The 12,794-nt window shown below is 32.2% G+C and overlaps 1 protein-coding gene and 1 long non-coding RNA gene across 7 annotated transcripts in view; one reads left to right on the top strand and one right to left on the bottom strand.

Moving 5' to 3' along the window:
* Nucleotides 1–12,794, bottom strand: part of LOC143252891 (uncharacterized) — an 87,904-nt gene that overhangs the window by 28,640 nt on the left and 46,470 nt on the right. The gene's annotated exons all lie outside the window — the stretch shown is intronic.
* LOC143252888 (GATA-binding factor 5-B-like) overlaps nt 1–12,794 on the top strand; it is a 102,015-nt gene that overhangs the window by 53,782 nt on the left and 35,439 nt on the right. Inside the window, exon 1 of one of the 6 annotated variants that reach the window (XM_076505705.1) lies at nt 7,349–7,367. The exons of the other annotated variants lie outside the window; for them this stretch is intronic. The gene's annotated coding sequence lies outside the window, so the exon portion shown is untranslated. Of the gene's footprint in view, nt 1–7,348; nt 7,368–12,794 lie in introns of those variants that run through there. 6 annotated transcript variants of the gene reach the window in all.

Here is a 12,794-nt window from a genome sequence, read left to right as displayed (position 1 = left end):
GTGCCAGCCATCCGTAATTTTGCAATATAAGACTATATGGAAGGCAGATAGTCATCACCACCCACTGCCAACTTTTGGGCTACTTTTACCAACGAATAGTGGAAATGACCGTCACATTATAACGCCCCCACGGCTGAAAGAACGAGTATTTTTGAATTTTCATTTGTACTTGGTATATAATGTTCTTTGTTCTGAGTTTTCAGTAATTAAGCATCGAAAAAATTCCCATACATAAATTACCATCATAACAAAAACAGTTTACTTTTGCTAAGACACTGACAATACTATACAGTTATAGTTTTGTTGCAAAAATAATAACATTGTAAATGTAAGTTATGATCAACCAGTTTCACTGGTATGAGTATTTCATGAAATATTTCAAGATATTATATCTCAGTACCTTGTCTTCATATTAGTAAAAACATAGCTATTAATTTTCTCTTATATGTTTTACCATTTCCTACTGTATTAGAATCAACACTAGTATCCTTATAATTATGAAAGGCTAAAAATACTTTAGGAAAAAAACATTTAATTATTTGTTTCATATTTTGTCACTCTGGGTTTTGTATAATAATAGGTTGAGTATAGTCGTTATGTTGCTAACAGAACACGATACTTGATTTTTTTTAAATTAGAAAGTTAACACTTTGTATTTAATGTGCTGCGTTTCATAAAACTGTTTTTTAGATTTAAATTTATATTATTTTTTTGTTAATGATACTATTAGTAGCGCTTCTTTTGTGGGATCTATATTGTTTCCTAATCGCATAAAAACCTGGTAAAACCCAAGTTGTTTTCTTTCTGGATAAAAATATTTGCTATACATACTAAGTAAATTACACTAAAAAAACTTATGTGAATTATCAGTTAAGTTATCATCTTCTAAATGTAAGAAACAACTAAATTGATAATTATTAAGTTTAAACCAAAGCGTATAAATTGTGCAATCAACTTAGTAATAAATGGTCATATTGGTTTGACTGTTGTAAAGCGCAAAGCTACACAATGGGCTGCCAATCTGTGCTTCGTAAGTCTTCAAGAGTTACTGTTAACCCTTTACGGGCGATGGCCAAATTATTCTTCAAACAAATGTAAACAAAATATTTTCTGTTATTATTATGAACGAAAACTTAATCTGTCCAGACTGACAGAAGAATTAGTATACTGCTAATATTGCAATATTGTACTTTTTATACATTTCTGTTTACTTCGAATTTTATTATCTTAATTACTCTGTACATTTAATGTTCCTGATTTTACAAAAAAAGCTTTAAAATAACGTTTATCTCATTGTTCATAATAATGTTATGCATCTCAAAAAAGTACTATTAACTCAAAGTAATTTTCTGCAAAGAAGTAAATGACACAATGTATGTTATTTTCCATATTTTAGCTATTTTAATATGTCTTTGTGTGCAATTCTGAATAATTTATATTTTTTGTCAGATTATTTTTATTGCCAGTAAAAAGATTAATGTTTTTTTTTGCTGCAAGAAAACATATCTATATTAAAATATGTAATGTGGTCAATATGATATTGATGGTGGTGTTGGGTGCTCCAACCCACATTAATGTTATGGTATTGACTACCAAAAATCCAGTTAATATACTTATGGGAAGATCGGCACAAATATTGTTTATTTTACTGTTGGATGATCTGCACACGTCACCAAGGTTGTTATTTCGAAAACTGAGTTAGCAGTAGCTCTGCTATTGGACAGTTCATTACGTTCAGATATTTATATATTTCTCTCAAATTTGATTTCTTTGCGTGTTCAGTGTGAATACAAAACCACTAAAAATATGATCAAAACGAATAACTTCATAACTTCAATAATTGTTAATTATTGTTGGCTTTCTTATTGTATGGTTATTATTGGTAATGTATTTCATCAGTTGCACATTTGTGATAATTTATTAAGACATTTAATCTAAACTTGACGAATATATTTGTTTCATTTTGTTATTCCCTAGATATACACATTCAACTGTACTAAGAGAAACAAAATAAAAATGTGTTATTCGAAAACAACTGAATACTTCATTGACTTTTGTTTATTTAAGAACTGAATTTTAAATATTAATTGTTATAAATTCTGAGTCTTTAGTCTCTCTATCCATGTCTTTGTTATTTTGGCAGTGTTTTAGTGTTATAGTATTTTACCACATCAGAGTTTCGAGTTTTATCGATCTTTAATTTAAGAATCTTCCTTATTGATTTGTTGAATATTCTACTCGACAACTGTTGGAATATTTTAGTTATTCATGCATGGTGGACTCTACTAATCCATCATCAGGCAATACCACTGCTTATTTTTGTTGTCAATTTATTTCAACTGTTATCTTTCTGGTAGTTCAGCGGTTAGATTGAAAGCTTGTAACGTTAAAATTTAGAGTTCGATTCTTGTAGTGGATGCGAAGCAAAAATGGTCAGTCCATTGTGCAGCTTTGTATTTAAATAAAATAAATGAACAAATAAAAGGTATTTACTAGATTACTTTAGAACAGTTCCTCGGGATATCACCTGAGCCTTTTTTATGTCTGGATAATTTCTTTGGCATATACCTAAATACTTCACTTGTTACTGTTTAATATTCACTACCAATCAGATCAAGCTACCTAGTTAAAGCGAAATAAAAATCAACCTGGTAATGACTTGAACTAATCAAGTATACTGTCTTACATACTCACTTATAAAATACCCTCACTATTATACCATTTACAGACTTATCGTTAGAATATTCTTGAGAACCTGTTGGCAAAACATATTGTTAATATGTTATTACATTGTTATTTTTGTTTGTATTTTTTTAACTTTTTACCTTAATCAGCTCACACAATAGGTTTTAACAAACTTACTATCATCCACACTAGTACATATAAATTAAAATTAGAGTACTACTTGTTACACTGAGAGTGGAATAATACGACTGTATTAAGTTTCTCGAAAAACCACAGCTACCGCTAGGTGCTTTCTACGTCATGATCAATTTATGATCAAAACTATCGAGTGGCTCCGCCCTTGTTTATGATAACTATGCTTCACACAACAGAGGTAATATAGTGGGCGGAAACAAAGTGATAACTATATTATATGCTTAAATAATACATATTTCTTATAGAACTCCAAAAACTGGATTTTATGTTGAAATGTAAATTTATTATTATTGCATCTATTATCTGAAGAAACAACCAAGAGATAAACGAAGGTAGGCCAATTAAATACACTGAGTGATTAATTATCAACTTAATAGTATATTCTAAAGATAAAAAAATAAAGCCAATAAAGAGCTGTTTCATTAATTTTATGATTTAATCACATAATGGTATAATACATTCAGATGAATTGATGAAAGAATGTGAACGAACGGTTAGATTCAGATATTGATATATTTTCAAGAGCTCATCAGATTTTAAATGATACACTAGATTTATTATCTCTAAGAAACAAAACTATAGATCTAAGACAAATAAATAATTTTAAAAATGGACACGTTTTTCGTCTGTTCCATAATAAGAAAAGCAATAACTTTGTCATTGTTATTTTTGACCATCCAATTTTCGTGAGTAAAATTTTGAAGTTAATTTGACTATGTACTTAAGACAAGCTTTATGTTACATACCCATGTAAGTCTAAAACTAATGATACTATTGATTTGTTTGTTTTTTTTAATTTCGCACAAAGCTACTCCAGGGCTATCTGTGCTAGTCGTCCCTAATTTACCAGTGTAAGACTAGAGGAAAGGCAGCTAGTCATCACCACCCACCAACAACTCTTGGGCTACTCTTTTACCAACGAATAACACTATAACGCTGAAAGGGCGAGCATGTTTAGCGCGAAGGGAATGCGAACCCGCGACCCACAGATTACAAGTCGCACGCCTTAACACGCTTGACCATGTCGGGCCACTGATCTATTGATCTAGAAACATTAACACTGACAAGATGTTCTTGACAAAGATGTGATACAAGTTATCAAATCTGTTAAAAATTCACTCCTAACTCACAAAAACGAAACGAAACTGTTATTATTCTACGACTAAGTAATCCCGGGTTTTATCCGAGTCTTGACAAACAAATAGCTAACCTTCCTTGTCGTACTTTAATTTTCAAAAATGAAATTTGTATAATTCAAATGCTTTCAAAATGTCTTTGTAGGTCATCCAGTTTGTGCTAATTTACACCAATTCCTTTTTCAAATAGTCCATGAAAGACTAAACTTTTGCCATTTTAATACTGCTATTTTGATTTAACTGTAGAATGCTGGTAAGATTTCTTACGCTAAGTTTCAATATTTACCTAATGAGTCACTGAAACATTTTAAAATATTTGATACTTATTTAAAACAAGAACTTCAAAAAAATATTTTCTGCTGTAAGTCTCAGCTAACTGTTAAGATATTAAAATAGTATAAAGCTACGTGTAAAGCACTTAACCTTCTTTTTCTTCATCAAACTACATTAAAACCAACAATACCTCATTCCTTCTTAGTTTAATTATTTTCTCGTTTAACATTTGTTACACTTCGTCCTACATGAAGATGACAAACGTTTTTCCTTTTGTTTTCTAAAAATTTTCAATGAGACAACCTTCAATTGGAGTAATATCTTCAGCAAACTAGTTGGTTAGCAAAGACGTTCTACATAGTTTCAGTCAATCACTCCACGATTTCTTGTCTTTCGTAAGCCGTATAAGAGTATTTTCTTTAAATATTTTCAAATTTTTGTTCCTTTATAATTGCCTACCAGTGGCACAGTGGTACGTCTGCGGACTTACAACGCCAGGACCGGGTTTTGATACCTGTGGTGGGCAGAGAACAGATAGCTCGTTGTGTATCTTTCTATTTAAATGGATACAAAATTTAACATTCATAATTGTAGTGGCACTTCGACAGGTAATCGTTTCTATAAAATCAACCAGCTGCTATACAGTAAGACTTAGGGCTTATAACGATAGAATTCCAAGTTATTTTTCTGTGTCAGATAACCTATTACGCAACTTTACGGGAACAAATAAACTCTCTCATAATCTCGTTCATTTGCCGCTATAGTATACTTTCTCACGTTCATATTTGGTTCTATAAACAAAATTTCCAGCCATAAAATAATTATTTGGTCAGCCAACAAGAATGTGAAATTTTCAGTTAAAGCGTTCAAGCAACCCCCCGATCACTGAGCAAGTGGTTAAAGTTATTTTTTAACAGAATACTTCCTCCTATTACAGTTAAAATATTATGTCGTAAATATCCGCGTAAGTGCACAGTACATTTTTTGGCCTTAGATACTAGGAAAAAATGATAAATATACCCATGTATGGTGCGCAGACAAATTTTAGCAACTTTTTAGCTTTTGTGTATCGAATGGTTTATTGTTAATTAGTAATTGCACGTGTGTATGTGAATGAATACCATTGCGATCTAATTGATCGTGTTTCTTAATGAGCAAACGAAGGATGAACTTATTATCAACTGTAATTTGTGTACATAAAGCACAGCATGTGGCTACGATTGAATATTACTGTGAATGTTTTGCAGCATAGGATGGTTAACTTATTTTACAACTCAGCGGAAAAGGCTATGCAAGAGTAGCAAAGATGATTATATGAGAATATACGAAGTGTTTAGACAACATTCGAATTAAATATTTCGCCTGTAAGATAATGTAAGAATACTACTCCCTCTTATATTGCGCACTTTACTTTTGAGCCTAAAATGTTTGCAAAACATTTACACTATACCTAGGTATTTACGACAAATTACAATTATCTTTTAAATGATTTGTACACTGTGTATAGAGTATTTTAGTTTGATCAATTTCCTAATAATATAAAACATACTTACTGAAATGTATAAACGCAGGTTATGGTTAAAAACTTTTTCATAAATAATTGTCATAACACAGTTGTTATTTTGTTTCCATGCTTCGAGGTCCTGGGTGCGTTATAAGAGTGAGAGTCAAGATTCAACACAGTAATCCAATAATTGACAGCGAAAGCTAGTAAATGCCTTTCCTCTAGTCTTTTAGTTAAAATTAGAGCCAGGGATGCAGTTATGTGTGGATAGCTCTTAGGTACTTTAGCACGGAAATTAAAATATGCATATCCAGAGGGATGGGTACCTTATACTGACAACCCTAATCAATTTAAAGTAGTAAAGAAAAGATGTGTATCAGAATTATATTTTGACGTTGTTTTACATGTCGTATACATGTAGAATGATGCCAAAGAAAATTATTTGCTTTTGGAACAGACACGTAAGGTTCTTTTCGACACAAAATATTCAAATAGTCAGACCGTAAAGATGTGTCAGATTAGGATTCAGAATTTCCGATGGCATCGGAAAACAAAGCAATCTGGATGAACTCGACGCACTAGGACTATTAAGAAAGAGACCTGCAATAAGTCGTACCCTTACCAAGGTAAGCAAAAAAGAAGAAGTGTGGCATCTTGCAACAGGTAAAAATCCACGAACATAAAAGTATTTGGAAAAGCCGTCCATATGCTCCAAGCAGCAATACTCAACGTAATCAAGAACGATCTCTATCTGTAAAAGCGATACAAGTCATGTGCACATATGCTTCTACGACACATCCGTTCAACTACTGCTTATTTTAACCAGTTGAAACATAACCAGTTATTCGTGCTATTAAATATGGTGATATATCAATCAAGTCGCGAAAAGCAGCGATTATGGATTTTTGTGCTATCGTATTGTAGAAACAAACAGTCATTGGGAAGTAATAGTTCTCGACATTAAACGGATCACTGAAAGCATGCAGGAACGAGGTGAGCTTTAAACATGGCAGCCTTATGACAAAATATTTTGTAATAGGCATTACGCTGCAGAGTTATTATCAAGATGTACGATTGTCAGATAGGCGTAACCGGAAGTGGCGATATGAACTGCAATGGCGTGACCTGGTGAAGCTCCAAAATCATTTTAATTTAACGTAACCAATCTCTGTATAGATATTTTCTATTGTAGCATCTCCTTCAACAAATATTAGGTATGGCCCGATGGTTATGGCGCTATAATGTTAACATGCGTGTCATGCGTTTGGTTACTTTCACTGAACATGCTTGCTTTTCCAGCCGTGAAGCCGTTATAATGTTTCGACCACTTCCATTTTTTGCTAGAATGAAAAGTACTCCAAGAATTGGCTGAAGGTTGTGTTGACTAATTGTCTTCTCTCTAATCAATCATATCTAAATTAAGGACAGCTAATACAGATAGCCCTCGAGTAAATGGTACGAAATTATTAATGCTGTGTGTTGTGTTGAGACGATGTTTTGATCTCCCAACAGAGACCCTCCTAACATCTGAAGTGGATGAAGATAAGTATTGGGTATTAATGAAATCTCAAAAGGTATATTTGAATTCAGTTTATTATAAATTCATCTTTAATTAGAGATTATTATTCAATCTTCAAATTCTGTTACAACTTAGGTACATTTTTTGTTACAATTAACATAAAATTTAAGTATTACACTCACAGTTATCAATAGTACTAAATTTATTATAAGTATAATTTGCAGTTACAATAAAAGGGCGAGTTATACGTTATACATTGTCAAACAGAACAAAAATTTTTACATAAAATTTAAGTTAATGTCCAAATCTTAAAGGTTTTATTGCTAAACTACTATAATATTTATACACACACACACCCCCCCTCCGAGTACGTCAATGTTAATGCAATATTATTGGCCTAAGCAAGGTGATTTGAAGTTTTCAGTCACGAGTTAGTCATCCCACGATATATATATATATATAAAGTTGCACTCTAAAGTTCCATCATTTTTCTCTAGTTCTATAATTTTAACGTTTTTACACAACTATTGACTATTTCATTGGTATCTTACATACTGTTACATTTGTATCAACTGCAAGATGCAAACTTTTCATTGAGGTGGTTCACTTACAGCTGTGGCTATAAAATAGGTAAAGAAAAATCTCATCCAAAACGAATTATTTTATTTGTTGTTAAGCGCAAGCAATGGATTATCTGTTTGTTGTCCACCGCGAATATCAAAATTCGGTTTTTTTTTTATGTTAACAAGCCCAACTTATCGCAAAGCCACAGAACAAGTGAAGACACATCTTTTACTGTTAGCAATAACAGTTTGAGAAATAAATATTTCAGAAGTTTAAGTACAGCTGATCATACTGGTAAATATTTATTGTCATGCGTTCTCAAGAATTCCCTACTTGATAATTCAGATGATTTTTAAGTACTGCGTATTTACGACCTCATTCTTCTAGCACGTATCGTATACAAAACGATAATAATATGAAGCCATTAAAAAAGCCTGCTTATTTTGCCATCTGTCGAGCTTTACACGTAATATATACTTCTCACTTTTACATACCGTCAAATCAAAACCATTTTAGCTAACCAAAAGTGATAAGCTTATATATATATATATTCTATACCATATTGTTTACCATATTTTATATTAATAAGTGTTTAGGCCAAGTTTTCTGATGTATCACTTATATCAATTAATATATATAATTTACAACAGGGATATTTTATGTATTTGTAAGTAATTTTGAGAAAGTCCATAATGCTAACATATTTTTAAGGTTTAGTTTGAACAGAATAACATAAAATGCTCTGTTAATACTATGGTGTCTGTATGTAATCAACGAGCTCAAATATTTATGTTTTTAATACAGTGTAAATGGCTTCTGAACTTGATATTATTTTTTGTCTGTTTAGGTGTAGTTGAAGATTGTGTTGTTCGAAGTAAGCGATGTATCCAATATATAAAACAAAACTTTTTCAGTCTGCTCTTTGTCTTGTTTTTCCGAGTAAATTACTTTAAAAATTCATATCTACAACAAACATCATATCCAAACTAAAAAGTGTGTATGCGTTCAAATTGTTAGTCGGTGATCTTTTCTGTGTTATACAATTTTTCATAGTTTAATCAAGGGTATCTCAGCTACTTGTTATTGTTTGTTTTGGAATTTCGCGCAAAGCTACACGAGGGCTATCTGCGCTAGCCGTCCCTAATTTAGCAGTGTAAGATTAGAGGGAAGGCAGCTAGTCATTACCACCACCGCCAACTCTTGGGCTACTCTTTTACCAACGAATAGTGGGATTGACCTTCACATTATACGCCCCCACGGCTGAAAGGGCGAGCATGTTTGGTGCGACCGGTATTCGAACCCGCGACCCTCAGATTACGAGTCGAATACCTTAACCCACCTGGCCATGCCGGACCAGTACTTTTAAGAAATATGACTATATAAATATATACACACATGTATATATTAGTTTACACTTTTTAGCCAGAAAAAAAGGGGTGAGGGAATAAAGAAACAAAATGGAGAAGAAAACCGCGGAAAGCGTAATATTTTGACCATATCAAAAAAGCATTTTAAACCAACAACTTTTCGAGCAAGACGCCTTTTGTTAGCTAAACAAAACAGAGGCAATTCTTCGTCAATTAAACACAGTTGAAATTACCTATTAATACGCAGCGCTAAGCTTTTCATATAACCCTAACGCCATTTACGACATGAACTCATAGTTACTTCCACAAGTATTACAGAACATCGTTTATGCCCGATTATAAACAATGTTGGCACGTGCCTCTAAACGCAATAAAACTGGAACGTGTGCGTACTATTTGAAGCTTCGAATATAGAACCGCGTGATATACTAAACATTCCATGTGGTCAGATAACACGCAAATAATGATAAGAAACTGAAAACAGATGATAAATATGATAATATAGACAACGCGATTATTTCGTAAATTTTCGAGGATATCTACAATATATTTGAAAAATATTAGTCCATATTTTGATATTAGATTGACTTAAGCACAAGCAGATGCCAGTCGAAACAATGCAACGGTAATGTTCCTAACGTAAGTGATGAATAAATATAGAATATGCAGTCAACTTTATTCTTTGGATCAGAGCATATATGCAACCACCTTTTGTACTTCCATGTGTTATTTCAATAAGGAAAATAACATTCCTCTATTTTTTAACTAAAGGATTTTGATTGTAATGCATTGTTGGCAAAAATGTTTTGGTTTCGATGCAATTGACCATTATTTAATTTCTGTAGTGCATACTAGTGTATAGAAAACATAATAATAATAGAAATAAATAACTTTATAACACGAAAATGTAGATTTTTATTTAAGTGGACACTCAACGATTCGCTTTTCAGCTTTCTTAGGAAAAAAGTATGTGAAGCTTTGTTATATGTTATATGTGTTAGTGAACGCTCCTAAAGAATCTATTGAGTGTCTTATCAAATAAAAGAATTACATTTTGGTGTTATAAGGTCGTTAATTTCTAGCATTTTAATGCAACGGGTGGATCCTGCACAACTGAGCGCTTAGTTTCTTTTCTCTAATGTCTGTGCTTTTTTCAGTTGTCCTTTCTTATAAGAAGTGTCAAAGGGGATATTTTTCAATTCCATTCATATCAACTTATTTGACATGGTACAATAAAATCATGCATATACATTATATCGACATATTCTTTCTGTTCATATGTTTAAAATATATTTTTTGATTATTTGATGGGTTTTTTTCAAGGAATTCCCTCACAATAAGAATAATTTTTGCTCTTAAGTTTTTTCTCAGATTGACCGTTCGGCACAAATGAACATGTACAAATTGTTGTTGATATCAACATGAAATTTTAGGAAATATAAAAATGAATAATTCATGCAATGTATTCTTTAAACGAAGCGCTTTGATATATAATTGGTTTTTCTACAATTAACCGTTCAAGAGATTCAGAGTAAGACAGATAATATATGTGGTTATACCTGCAAGTATAAGGTGTGCCATCTGACGTAAGGAATGCGCTGAAAACAACTGTTACAGATATAGTGAGATGTGTGGTTGTGTGAGCACGATGTGTATTTGATGTGTTTTGAAGCAGTTTCTTTCTTCCTTAAGTGTCTTAGCAAGTTCAAGATGTATTTGGTTTTCAAATTGAATATGAATTTTCTTGGTGCTTTGCCCTCATTGTGTAGCTTTGTGTTTAATTCCAAACAAATCCAAACCAGACATTGATGGTTTCTACTCTGTGATAGTTTTATTTTATCAAACTAAGTTATGCTAACAAAGTATAAACCTTTTACTCACGAGAAAATACAAAGGCTTGCGTGAAATCACGTAGATTGTCATTTTAGTTTTATAAAGCAAAACAGTGTATGTTTCTATATTTATTTGGGAATGAAAATATGGTGTATTAGTTAGGATACACACATTTTGGTCGTGACGTTTATCATTAAATTAGACTAGTTCGCTAAGTATTTTGTAAAATTTTTACATATATGTTATTTTTATACATACTGGCATAGTATCTTCCAGTTAACTAGTATTTGAAAATTGTTTTAACGACAAACTGCATATAATTCGAAATTAGGAAACCTTTTTTCATTGGGCTCAAAGAATTGAACTCGTTCAAAAATGTTACTCTGACCTTTTTGGAGATTCAACTTTGGTCATGATACCTAAAATTATTAAAAGACTGTGTAAAATAATTAAGTAAAACAATTATCTAACAACCGCTTTTAGTCTGTGCATTTAGAGACTATAAGTTTGTAGTTTTTTAACTTGTACATTAATCATACAGATTTTAACCTTATTCGATTAAAGGTTGAATAAGTGAAAAGTTTGTTTGTTTTGGAATTTCGCACAAAGCAACTCGAGGGCTATCTGTGCTAGCCGTCCCTAATTTAGCAGTGTAAGACTAGAGGGAAGGCAGCTAGTCATCACCACCCACCGCCAACTCTTGGGCTACTCTTTTACCAACGAATAGTGGGATTGACCGTCACATTATAACGCCCCCACGGCTGGGAGGGCGAGCATGTTTAGCGCGACTCGGGCGCGAACCCGCGACCCTCAGATTACGAAGCGCACGCCTTAACGCGCTAGGCCATGCCAGGCCCCAAGTGAAAAGTGAAAATTTATATAAGCCTACTGGTTTTCGTCAAAACACCTTATGAAATCTTATACAGATTCACATTCTTCTCAAAAATAGTCTGTTTCGTGAGCTCTTACACAGATCTACTCATTCTACTCAAGGTACTTATATCTTATGAAAACTCATACAGAGTAATATGGATATGCAGACAATATGTCATGATACGTTTTACAGGTCTACTTATTCCACTCGAAAAAGGTATATAACATAGAACTTTAGATATATCTGCTTCGTATATTAAAAGCATACGTTGTTTTCACATAGAAAATTACACAGTTCCATACGTTCTCTTCAAAACGTTTCTATCTCATGAAATAATATGCAGGTCTACTATTTCTCCACATAACACACATCACACTTGAGGTTAACTTACACAGATTCATGCGTTCTATTCAAAACAAAGACTATCTCATAATACCTTATACAGAAAATATATCAAGAAATGTTGCACAGGTTCACATGTTTTTAAAAAGACAGTATGTTATAAAACTTTACACTGATATAATCGTTCCACTTAATATATCGTTATATCTTATAGAATCTTACACATTTACATTCTCTGCTATAAAAAATAAAACTTAGTACGCAAAAAACTTACACGAATACTACTCTTACCTGTTAAAACAGATACTTTCTCAAGAAAGTCGTTTACTACAACGAGATTGGTCTATGAAACAATGTGATGATATAATTAAGGAAAATAATGGTGAGTGAGCAAGAATATTTAATGTTCTTCATTTTCACTTCCAGGATTTCATTCACTATTATCCTATTTAACTACCCTAAATGGTAATGACTGGATTAAACACTATACCTTGGTTCTCAT

Source organism: Tachypleus tridentatus, chromosome 6 (assembly GCF_004210375.1).
Source record: "Tachypleus tridentatus isolate NWPU-2018 chromosome 6, ASM421037v1, whole genome shotgun sequence".
Taxonomy (NCBI): Eukaryota; Metazoa; Arthropoda; class Merostomata; order Xiphosura; family Limulidae; genus Tachypleus; species Tachypleus tridentatus.
Note: the sequence above shows the minus strand (reverse complement) of the source record. Positions and strands in the feature narration are given on the sequence as shown.